The sequence below is a fragment of the Emys orbicularis genome, chromosome 1 (genome assembly GCF_028017835.1).
Source record: "Emys orbicularis isolate rEmyOrb1 chromosome 1, rEmyOrb1.hap1, whole genome shotgun sequence".
In the NCBI taxonomy this organism is placed as follows: Eukaryota; Metazoa; Chordata; order Testudines; family Emydidae; genus Emys; species Emys orbicularis.
In genome coordinates, this window is record NC_088683.1 from 241,405,590 (window position 1) to 241,418,087 (window position 12,498).

Sequence of the window (12,498 nt, forward strand, 5' to 3'; positions counted from 1 at the left end):
CTCTCACAGATATTGTGGAGCGCACAGCAAGCAGCAATAACAATGGGGATATTCTTTTCGCTGAGGTCTGAGCGAGTCAGTAAGCCGCGCCAGCGCGCTTTTAAACGTCCAAATGCACATTCCACCACCATTCGGCACTTGCTCAGCCTGTAGTTGAACAGGTCCTGACTTCTGTCCAGGCTGCCTGTGTACGGCTTCATGAGCCATGGCATTAAGGGGTAGGCTGGGTCCCCAAGGATCACGATAGGCATTTCAACATCCCCAATGGTTACTTTCTGGTCCGGGAAGAAAGTCCCTTCCTCCAGCTTTCGAAACAGACCAGAGTGCCTGAAGACGCAAGCATCATGTACTTTCCCGGCCATCCCACGTTGATGTTGGTGAAACGTCCCTTGTGATCCACCAGGGCTTGCAGCAGCATTGAAAAGTACCCCTTGCGGTTTATGTACTCGGTGGCTTGGTGCTCCGGTGACAAGATAGGGATATGGGTTCCGTCTATCGCCCCACCACAGTTTGGGAATCCCATTGCAGCAAAGCCATCCACTATGGCCTGCACGTTTCCCAGAGTCACTACCCTTGATATCACCAGGTCTTTCATTGCCCTGGCAACTTGGATCACAGCAGCCCCCACAGTAGATTTGCCCACTCCAAATTGATTCCCGACTGACTGGTAGCTGTCTGGTGTTGCAAGCTTCCACAGGGCTATCGCCACTCGCTTCTCAACTGTGAGGGCTGGTCTCATCCTAGTATTCTGGCGCTTCAGGGCAGGGGAAAGCAAGTCACAAAGTTCCATGAAAGTGCCCTTACGCATGCGAAAGTTTCGCAGCCACGGGGAATCATCCCACACCTGCAGCACGATGTGGTCCCACCAGTCTGTGCTTGTTTCCCGGGCCCAGAATCGGCGTTCCACGGCATGAACCTGCCCCAGTAACACCATGATTTCCACATTGCTGGGGCCTGTGCCTTGTGAGAGGTCTATGTCCATGTCAATTTCCTCATCACTCTCGCCGCCGCGCTGCAATCGCCTCCTCGGCTGGTCCTGGTTTTGCTTTGGCAAGTCCTGGCTCTGCATATACTCCAGGACAATGCGCGTGGTGTTCATAGTGCTCATAATTGCCGCGGTGATCTGAGCGGGCTCCATGATCCCAGTGCTAGCTATGGCGGCTGGTCTGAAAAAAGGCGCAAAACTAGTATCTGACGGACCGGGGGAAGGAGGGAGGGAGGGGCGAGTGACGACATGGCGTACAGGTACAGGGAATTAAAATCAACAAAGGTGGCTGTGCATCAGGGAGAAACACAAACAACTGTCACACAGAATGGCCCCCCCCAAAGATTGAACTGAAAACCCTGGGTTTAGCAGGCCGTTGATTTCACGGAGGGAGGGGGAAGCAAATGAATACAGAACAAATCTATTTTTTACATCTTAAGCTGGCAGACGACGGTGCAGCATGACTGATAGCCCTCGGCATCTTCTGGGTGCTTGGCAGAAAATATTGGGCGCTTGGCAGTTAGTGTACTAAGATTGATAGCCATCATCGTCAAGACAGTTCAATAGGACTGAGCATGTCTGCCCAGGTGCCTCTGATCAAACCGCAATATGATGACAACGGATATCAATCTTAATACACCATCTACTGCCAAAAGGCAAGGGGCTGCTGCTGTGTAGCAATGCAGCCCCACGTCTGCCAGCACCCAGATCGCCCTCGGCCTCTTCTGGGTGCTTAGCAGAAAATACTGGGCGCTTGGCAGAAAACGGCATACTACGATTGATAGCCATCATCATCAAGACAGTTCGCTAGGACTGAGCATGTCTGCCCAGGTGCCCATGATTGACAGCCACTGCAATATGACGATGATGGATACCAGTCGTAATATACCATCTTCTACCAAAAGGCAAGGGGCTGGTGCAATGCAGCCCTACGGCTGCCAGCACCCAGATCGCCGATGAAGGCTACCAGTCATGCTGCACCATCTACAGCCAAAAGGCAGTTAGCTGCTGCTGCTGTGTAGCAATGCAGTCCCACGTCTGCCGGCACCCAGATGACATATGGTGACGGTGAGCTGAGCTGAGCGGGCTCCATGCTTGCCGTGGTATGTTGTCTGCACAGGTAACCCAGGTAAAAAGGCACGAATCTATTGTCTGCCGTTGCTCTGACGGAGGGGGAGGGGCCTGACGTCATGTACCCAGAACCCCCCGCGACACTGTTTTGCATCATTCAGGCATTGGGATCTCAACCCAGAATTCCAATGGGCGGCGGAGACTGCGGGAACTGTGGGATAGCTACCCATAGTGCAATGCTCCGGAAGTCGACGCTAGCCTCGGTACTGTGGACGCGGTCCGCCGACTAGAGCACTTAGAGCATTTTATGTGGGGACACACACAATCGGCTGTATACAACCAATTTCTATAAAACCGGCTTCTATAAATTCGACCTAATTTCGTAGTGCAGACATACCCTTGGAAACACATAGTGGGGATAAGGTCAGTAAGTTCTTTAGCACTTCAAACACACGATAATGTACTTTATCCCAGACCCACAAAGAGGCTGATTTAAGTAGTTTTAAAGAATATGCATTCTGAGAACAGATTTTGCCTCCAGAAATGGTCACACCAAGAATCTGCTTTGATTCTGATATATTTTTAAGCAGGGGAAATCTTGCTGTTGCTTTGAATTCTTATGGATCTGTCTTCACTCCTTCTTTATTGATTATATGCCCCCAAAAAACTAGTTGGGTTTGGCAGTTTGAATTTTTCTGTGTAATTTTAGCTTCAACTGCCTGCAGAACTCCCTCATCTCACTTTTTATTTATTTATTTATTTATTGTATTTTCCATACATGAAAACACTTGGGATAGACATTTTAAAGGGGTGTGTGTGTGTGTGTGTGTGCACATATATATATGCACACACACACGCACACACACCTATATGCAGTAAACTTCCACTCACTCCACTGTAAAAGAAGGAGAATGAGATGGGCTCTGTTATCAGCTGTGTTGGTTCTGCCATGCAAATAGGATTAAAAATACAGTTACTAAAGGCAGCAGATTAAACAGAATATCATGAAACCTCCAAGAAGTGAAGTAATTAACATTTACGTTAAACAGGAACTATACTGTGCACAAAGTGTTCACGAACTGACTGAGTCTCCACATGATCATATTTATGTAACCTGTCCCTTCCTCTTTCATTCTCGTGTTTTCTCCCTTACTTTCTGTGTTATATCCAGATCCTCAATTGTAAACTCTTTGGGCCAGAATCATGTTAAGCTATATGCAAGGGGTCTAGTACAACTTTGGATGGACTGCAAATAATAATACTGTGATGAACTGGCTACGCAGGAATCCACCAGTCCCATCCCCTCCCTGCTAACCTCTGATGACCCTCCAAGGTGAACATGCAGAGATCCCCCTGTCCTGCCTAATAAGGGGCAGGGGTGGAAACTGAATGAAAGACTCTGACACAGGAAGGAACCTTTCTCTGTGAGGAAGAAATACAGTCAGCTTCCCTGCATTGCTCCAGGCTTGGCATGTGGCTGCTGCAAGGGAAAGTGCTGAGAAGGCCAGAGAGCCACATGTAGAGCAGGTTGTGATGGGCAGACATTGTAACTGGGTTCACATCTATGCAGAAGTTGTGGGGAAGCAGTAGTAGAGAATGGGGTGGCAGGGTCTTCAGTCAGAAGGCTGAGCAGAGAGGAGCCTCAAAAGAACTCGGGGGGAGGGGATGAAACAGAGCCAAGGGCTAGCCCAGGCTCTTAGAGGGACAGGAGCCTGAGGAAGGCTGTTGCAGACAAAATGCACTAGACACTGTGGACTAGTCGGAGAAGTATTCAATGTGCTCTTGTAACCTATGCTTCTGTTGCTGTTCCTTTTGTACTAGGAAGAGAGCCTGAGACATAAGCCCTTGTATCAGAGGCCTGGTATAAGGCAGGACCTGCTCATAGACTATGGCAAGAAGAGGGCTAATATTGCAGAAATACACATTCCTAAGAAGTGCTAAGCACAGAGTACTCACGCAAACACATCCTGATATCAAATAGTACCAGAACATCCTGATATCAAGGGGGATAGTACAAAAACATTCCCCAAGGATAACAGAAACATACTGACCCCTCCTAAAAGATACGGTCAGGATAATAGTATGTAACTTGTTTATATCATGGTATAAAGATGTATCTCGGAGGGAGTATCTTTGGCCAGCCTAGGGGGCAGTGGAAAGTCCCGTCCCTGACTGAGCTCCGTCCATTGTCACAGGCATACCTGTCTTAGTATCCTCATAGAGTCTGCCAGGTGCTATTACCATGATTTGTCAACAATAAACCTGGCCAGATACCTTTATACCTTAACGGATCTTTTGGTCATTGGGCAGTTCGCTCAAGGTCTGCTGTGCCAGCTGTCTGCGCAGAGCTGGGGCAGCACACAGGAAAAATACACACACTCAGCCAAACATCTAACAACACCTTTAAACAGTAGTAGCTGGAGGGGAGGGGGCATGAACCCTTGGGCATGCTCAGCAGGGCAACTCCAAGAGTGGGGACCAATTCCACTCCCAAGTATTTTTTTTAAAAAGGCATCAGACTCGTGACTGAGTTCAGCCAGACCCAGAGGGGATGTGAAGATCTCTGCCTTGAGGGCTGATGCTCACAGGCCCATTTTTACTAACTGCAACAAGAAGATAACCACAAGGAGAGGGAACCAGCCTATTGAAAGAACTGGGCATTTGCTGCTTGTTCCACTCAGGATGGTGTGGTGACATTAATGCCAAATCAGTGGTGTGTGTTTTAAATGCATGGGATTTGTGGACTGTGTACCTCTTTGGTACTAAAGAAATCTGTATGTTTAATACTATTATTTTTGTTTGCATAGTATTTGCAGTATTGGTGTAAAGATAAGATTGTGTTTAGATTTATGAGGAGTCTTAGTTAACCCTCAAATTGTCTTATTATAAATGTCAAGGTTTCTTTTTTTTTAGTCCGGGTAGCGTTACTACATTGTGGTGTCTTTATTCCAAACCGGAATAACTTAGAATACAGGCATCCACAGCTGCATATTTATCATGTGTTATTATCCACAGGTGGGAGTTCCGCTGTCAAAACAGACTGAGCCCGCTCGCTATTCCTGCAGTACCTGTGTAATCAAAGCTTAGTGGTTACACTCTGACTGGGTATTGGGCCCACAAGAAGGGGCTACTGTCCATGTAAAGGACTATTACATACAGCCAGGGAGTGTGGGAGGCACTGGAGCCTAGCTACTGGTGCAATTGAAGCAGCCTACTGTCAGGAACTATTCAGGGACTCAGTACTGCCAACCTCAGAAGTTCAAAAATCATGAGTCAGATTACCCAAAATCATGACTTTTTTTAAACAAAACTATATTATGTTTTTGGTCCGCCTTTGGATTTTTAAAGAACCCCTTCCCCCACTCCCGCTCTCTTCCTGCCCCCCCCCCCTTGTGTGTGTGACAATTAGTGTCACCAGCACTCCCAAATGCCATAGACTAAGATGATTTTGAACCTGGCTGCAGGAGCTCTTGCTGGCTGCCTGATGGGGTGAAGCTTCCAGCTTCACCCTCAACCCCAAAATTATAATTAAATCTCTGCTCCACCCTGACACACATCTGCCCCTCAGCATACCTCTGCCTCTCCTGGGGTTCTTTACTCCCTCTCCCCCTCAGACCTAGGAGGTAGTTGCAGCAGGTCCTTTTCTCCTCTTTCCCAGAGAGGCGTTACTGGCTGGTCCTTTTCTCCCCTCTCCCAGGCTGGGAGGAAGATTCCAGAAATGTCTGTTCATTTAGGTGCATTTTACTGAACACGTCCACTCTCGCATTACGGTCCTAGCTAGATTTTAAAAGAATGTTATCCTTAGAATCTATGTAAGCCCCTTCCATTTTCTCAGTGACTGAAACATATTATTCTGAATGCCCTATGCTATCAACTACAGATCCCCCCGCCACCCCATTTTTATTTGTAAGGAGGTTCTGACTAACTTTAAAACAAAAGAGAAATAAGATTGCCAACTCAAGATAAATAATTAGTGCTACATTATTAAAATAGGAAAGTTCTTGCAATTATCATGTAGGAGCAGTGAGGTTTTTATGCCTTGACATGAACAGTATATATCAGAAGAATGAACACAAGTGTACGTAAATGAAATCCTTAGTAAATGTCACTTAGGACGGAAACTTGTTTCCTTTTCACTATTGGGATTACAAAGTTTTTAATGTGATTAAGCATTGTATTTGTAAATGATGTGAAATATCTCCACAACTGACTCTTCTAACTTGGCTTTTTGTATATTTTAAATGGTTTCCCGAGGACTCCATTGTGCAGCACTGGCATGGGCACTGATGACTCCGATACTAAAGTGGAGCGGTACCTAAATCAATAAGGGAAGATGACATGAATGATGACAAGAAAAGGGGAAGTCTTAGGACTCACTATAAGAGTTAGACTGAAGGTGAGAAGCAGAAGACACTCTGCCATTAAGAGTTGGAATAAACCAGTTTCACGCAGAGTAACTTCAGTGATTATTACTGCAGTATCAATACTTTCATGATTTTCACTGGTGTTAAGATAAATTACCTGCCTAACTCCTCCAACAGGGATTTCCCAACACCCTCCTCCTTTCCCAGGTTTGTGAACTAGTTACATGCAGTGTTGCCAGTTTAGTGATTGTTTGGAAATTTGAATTGAAATTGAAACATTAATACACACATTAAATGCATATAAAGTGTATGATAAAATACGTGTATCTGAAAAAGTATAATAGATTTGAAAAGTATGAACATAGACTAGCTTCCTTATACAGCTGTTGTTTTTTATGGCAATGTCAGTGCATTCATTTTGGTGATGTTGGCCAACCTAATAATTTCAAATTATGAATTATAACCAAAGTCTAAATGAGCCCTCCCTGACAGCTAGTGATGGGCTGGGGGGAAAGGCTTCAGGACCAGATTGTATTTACATTCACATCTAATCTACCCAGGTGTCTAGGAAACAGAGTTGTGTTGCCCAAGTGATAGATTTTGGCTGGGGTTGGGTTACAAATCACTTGAATGTGGGGTGGGGGAATGAAATGTTGTTTTTCTTATTGTATGAGTAAAGGACAGTAGAACTGTACTTAGCCTGTGCTGATTGAGGGCATCAAAAGAGAGGGTGGGGACAGATGTTTTGCTTGATGGTCTGCCTGAGTCACAAGTACTATTTGACCTGCCCCTCTCCACTGTTTAAAGACAGAGCTGATTAGGCTCCATAGATAGTCTTTTGTTTTGTTAAGTGACCACTAGAGCTGAAATCACTGATAATCAGGTCTAAGTACTTAGACCTGCTGTGGGACAGTGTTTCTGTGGAAGAGACGGCCCAGCCTGCACTAGCAGCGAGGTTCCCCCACTGAGAGCAGGGCCGGCTCCAGCATTTTTGCCGCCCCAAGCAGCCAAAAAATAAAAATTAAAAAAGCTGCGATCGGCGGCACTTCGATGGCAGCTCTACCGCCGCCGCTTCATTCTTCGGCGGCAATTCGGTGGCAGGTCCTTCCCTCCGAGAGGGACTGAAGGACCCGCCGCCGAATTGCCGCCAAAGAGCCGGATGTGCCGCCCTTTTCAGTTGGCTGCTCCAAGCACCTGCTTGCTGTGCTCGTACCTGGAGCCGGCCCTGACTGAGAGCTCAGCTGAAATCACTGAGAGCTGGGTGGAACCTCAAGAGACCAACTCGCAGAGGTCACAGTGGCAGGTGATGGTGCAGGGCCATTGGCAACAGAATGATGGAGTGAACGGTGGCACAACAAACAACAGTGGCCAGAGAGAACAGTGAGCAGCTGGAGGAACGAGCAAGGTGCCTCCACCTGGGAGGTGAGCTTATGTGAAAGCACCTCTTAACTCTGAGTCTCCACTGACCAAGGACAACACTGGTGAGTGTTAATGAGGCTGTTAAGAATGCTGGAGACACAACACAGTTCATGCAAACAAACATGGCTGTGGCATCATACTTTCTATTTAAGCAAGAGCTACCACACATTACAAACTGGAGGACAATGTTAAGTGCATTGTCACTTGTTCATCCTGAACTTGAACACTGGTTCCGAACAAGACCAGCAAATGCTCACTATCTTTCTAATTTCTGCAAGAAACTCAACTGACTGGCTAGAAACATGTGGTGCAACAGTGAAAGACTAATCCTTGAAAAAGTGAAGAACTCTCTCACCACATTCAAAAAATTTGCATACATGGCTGATGAATGCACCAATGTAAATGGGTATCAAGTATTAAGTCATTGTGTATGTTATTTTGATGTCAGTGGTAGGCCAGTAGATGCATTTCTAGATGTTCAAGTTATAGAAGACACACCGGCTGCATCTGTGACAACCCACATCTTAGAAGAATTAAATGCTTGTCAATTGGACCCCAAACAGATGGCTGCTTATGCATTTGATGGAGCTGCAAACTTCTCTGGAAGACATGGTGGAGTACAAACTTTGCTCAGAGAAAAGTGTAGCCCTAATCTCTCCTATACACACACTGCAGAGGCCATCTACTCCAATTAGCGCTAGTACGAGCTGCAGACTCTTCAAAATCATTTTAAAAGCTATACATTTAATGTCTTCATTATAGTCTTTTTTTCAGCAAGAGTCCAAAAAGACTGAATATCTTGGAAAATATAGAAGATACACTGGGACTGAAGTTCAAGTTAGTCCAACCTGGGAAAATCCTCTGGCTTTCTCATGAGCGATCCTTGGCTGTTGTTTTAAAATTACTCCAGCCGTTATTACTGGCTTTGGAAAGTATCTACCAAGATGGGATGGATCTAAGTAGTGAGGCTGGTGGATTACTTTTGCTACTACATTCAGAGAAGACTATTGCCATTCTCTCTCTTGTAAGACTACTGTTGAAATCACTTGGGTCATTAAACAATGCCATCCAGGCATCTGCTACAAGAGTAGTAGATCTTTGTCCAGCAATCAGGGCCGGCTCTAGGCACCAGCAAACAAAGCACGTGCTTGGGACAGCAGAATTCCAGGAACGGCATTCCGGGTGGTTGGGGTGGCACAATTCCAGGGGAAGCATTCCAGGTTTTGTTTATTTTTATTTTATTTTTTTTGCTTGGGACGGCAAAAAACCTAGAGCCAGCCCTGCCAGCAATAGAAGCTACGTTTGGATCAATCAGAGAGCTCTCCATTGAAAAAGTACTGGAAGAATCAAAGACTTCAGTCCAGAAGTTGACTAATGAAGGCATTTATATTGAATCCTTAAGTGAAGAGGACAAGAAGTGTTTGTTAAGACAACTGAAAAAGTACACAGACTTGATTCTTAAAAATCTACAACAGCAACTTGTAGGTTCTATTCAACCTCTACGTAGCTTTTACAGATCCTTGTCCTATAAAACACCAACAGTTGAGTGGAGTGAGGCACTACAGCAATGGGGCTGCTATGTGCTCAGGACAGAATAGAGAATTTGAACACAGAGTGGAATATTATACAATGAATGAATGAAGATTTGACTTCAACTTCTTTTTTATCATCACTAGTGGTTTGACCTGATCTTTGTGCTATGTTTCCTGGAATGAAAGAAGTAAGAATTCATCTCTTGCTACTCCCAGTCACAACAGCTACAGTTGAGCATTCTTTTTCATCATTGAATAGAACTTTGTGTTCTGAAAGAAGTCGCCTTCTGCCTGATCATGTGAATGAACTAATAGCATAGCAATTGAAGGAATAGAAGTACTGGACACACGAGAAGCCACCAAAGATGAATGCATTGCACCCGGCCCCACCATTGGGGCTCCACTCCTTGCCCCGGTCTGTGGAGGAGTCTCTGGGCTGGGACACTGGACATAGCAGTGTGGGAGGGGGGAGTTGGGGGCTGTGCTGTGGTTCTCAACCTGCAGCCCAGTCATGCGGCCCACAATGGTTAATAGGCTGAGAACCACTGCACCAGACTATGGAGGGATTTTTAGCTTCATTCTATACTGTCCTGTATCTTGTGTAATCTTTATCCCTTTGAAACATTAGTGAAAACAAGATGATTAGCATTTTACACCCACTTTCCTCTCTTTGCACAAGGGTAAACAACTAAACAAGGTTCAAGGCAGGATGGATGAATCTAACCTTTTCTTCTGAAATATCAGCCTTCAGATATTAAATTGGCCACTAGAGGGACCCCGGTCTTCACCATACTGTATTAGAAATACTAGTTAAAATATGCAGTGTACTTGATGCTTTAAAACATTTTTTTCCTGTACCTTACAAAGGTGGGTTTATATCACTTCCCCCATTTTACTGATGGAAAAACTGAGGCTAAGCAAAATGACTGTGGTTTTGTTTTTGTTTTTTGTTAAGAGATTCAGGACTAAGTGTTCTGATTCATCCTGAGCTCTATGTAACTGTAGATTCAGGGTGGGATTTTCTGAAATATTCAGGGTTGCCCTAGCTCTGCTCCCACTGAAGTTAATGTGAGTTTTATCATTGACTTGTGTGGGAGCAGAATTAAGCCAATGCTGAGAACTTTTGAAAATCCCATCCTTGAGAAAAACAGATGTACTCTTAAATTTAAGTTTTGCTCTAGAGAGCAAAGGCCAAATTGAAAGTAACTTTCTCGTTGTTTGGTTGTATACCTTTAAAGCTAACACACCCATTAATGATCTTTTTTTGCATATGATTTTTAAATGTGGGGGTGTGTATAAGAATAGAATTTGTTCTAAAGGCTCACTAATCATTAGAATTCATTCATGTTCCAGAACAATTTTATGGTAGCCAGCATTTCACAACGTAATACCTGCTTGGGGTGTTGTCAGAGTTCATTTGAGACGATTTTACTACTTTTCTACTGATTGGTGTTTCATGAGGTTAGCATTGGCTGAATTGCATTAGCTGACCTTCGAGTGAATAAATGAATGTCTTTTGCCAGCCTAAGTTTTATTGTTCTGTGCTACAAATGTTTATGTATCTTAAAAGCAGGTTTTTTAACAATTTGATTACACATGTGTACAAATTACTGCTTAATAAGCTGCATATATAAATCTGTTATTCGCTTCTGTTATGGGCGTTTATAACTTGTGGGGTTTATTGTCCATTCAGGGATCATTGATAAACCTTTCAAGGTCTCCCTCTCTGTGTCAGAGGAGAGTCTGTATTTTAAAAGCTGAGGAAATTCTATGCTAAAATTATAGACATGCACTAGGTTTTTCACTGGACTCTAAATTTAGTAAAACATTTAGGAAATAAGATGGTATTCATATCCTGTGGTTCTACATAGCCAACACCACTAGCTTAAAACAAGCTGTGGAAGAGCATATGAAAAGGGAATGAGTGGGAATGGGAGAGCCAGTAGAAGATAACAAGAAGGAAAGGTTTTTGGTTTAAAGGTTTTTCTATCTTCTCATCCTTTTCTCAGGTTCAGGTCTAGATCATCAATTCAGAAAGAAAAATCCAAATACAAGACTGAGAACATGGCACATGTAGATATGACTGGATGTGTGTAACAAAATGAGTGATTGCAGTGGCTATCAGACTGTAAAGCGCTGGCTGGTGGTGCCCAGAATTAAATATTGTGAGACCCCAGCTGTAACAAGCCTGACCCTGGGGGTACGGAGACAGAGTCTGCAGGAACTTGTACGAAGAAAGGCCCAGAGCGGACACAGGGCATGGCTGACCCTATGGCAGTCAGAGTGGGAGCAGTTTCCCCCTTCAGAGGCCTTGGTCCTCACTGACCGAATTGAAGGCTTTTTTGAACTGCGGTTTCCAAGGGGTTGGTGGGGGCCGGGGGAGATGGTTGTGGTGTTTTCCCAAACTAATGCTGGGTTTCTTTTCCCTTTTAATACAAGGGGTGTGGTGGGGTTTTTTGTTTTGTTTTGTTTTGTTGTTCTTCAGACTCAGTGCTTGCAAGTATTGCTTCATAGAGGTGCCCAGGGGTGGTGTTAAGTTTTCCCAGCTTACTGGATGAGGTCTTGAGCCAGCCCTGTGTTGTAGTGCCAAGAGGAATCCTTAGATATTGAACCTGGCCCTTGTTGCTGCTAACTTCCCCTGGCAGAAGGGTTACATAAACAAATGGCTAAACTGTGTCATTTAGGCACAGCCCTGCATTGGTGATGGCATGGGGCCAGCCTTCCTCAGGGGGAACACAGAATGGATTGTGCATTTGGGCTTGTCTTCACTGCAAAGTTAATTCAAATGTTGCCTGTAACTTGAGTCCTGTCCACACACTAAAGCCCTTAACTCAAGTGTGGTGGTGCTTTTTACTTGAGTTGGCCGGCTCATCAGTTTGCTAACACCACCACTCAGCAATGTGGATGCAGGCTAGCTCCACTTGAATGTTGATAGTCCTCCATTGCTTTCCCACAATTCCCCCAGTGTGCCCAGAAAGGACAGACAGGCTCTCTCCCACAGTACAGTGGGATAGAATTCATAGCGTGGCTCAGCATACTGCAGCACAAAGAACCACAAGACCCAGAAGGTTTAGGGTGTGTCTTCATATCACAATTAGCAAGAATGATCACTGAAGTGTTACCCCAA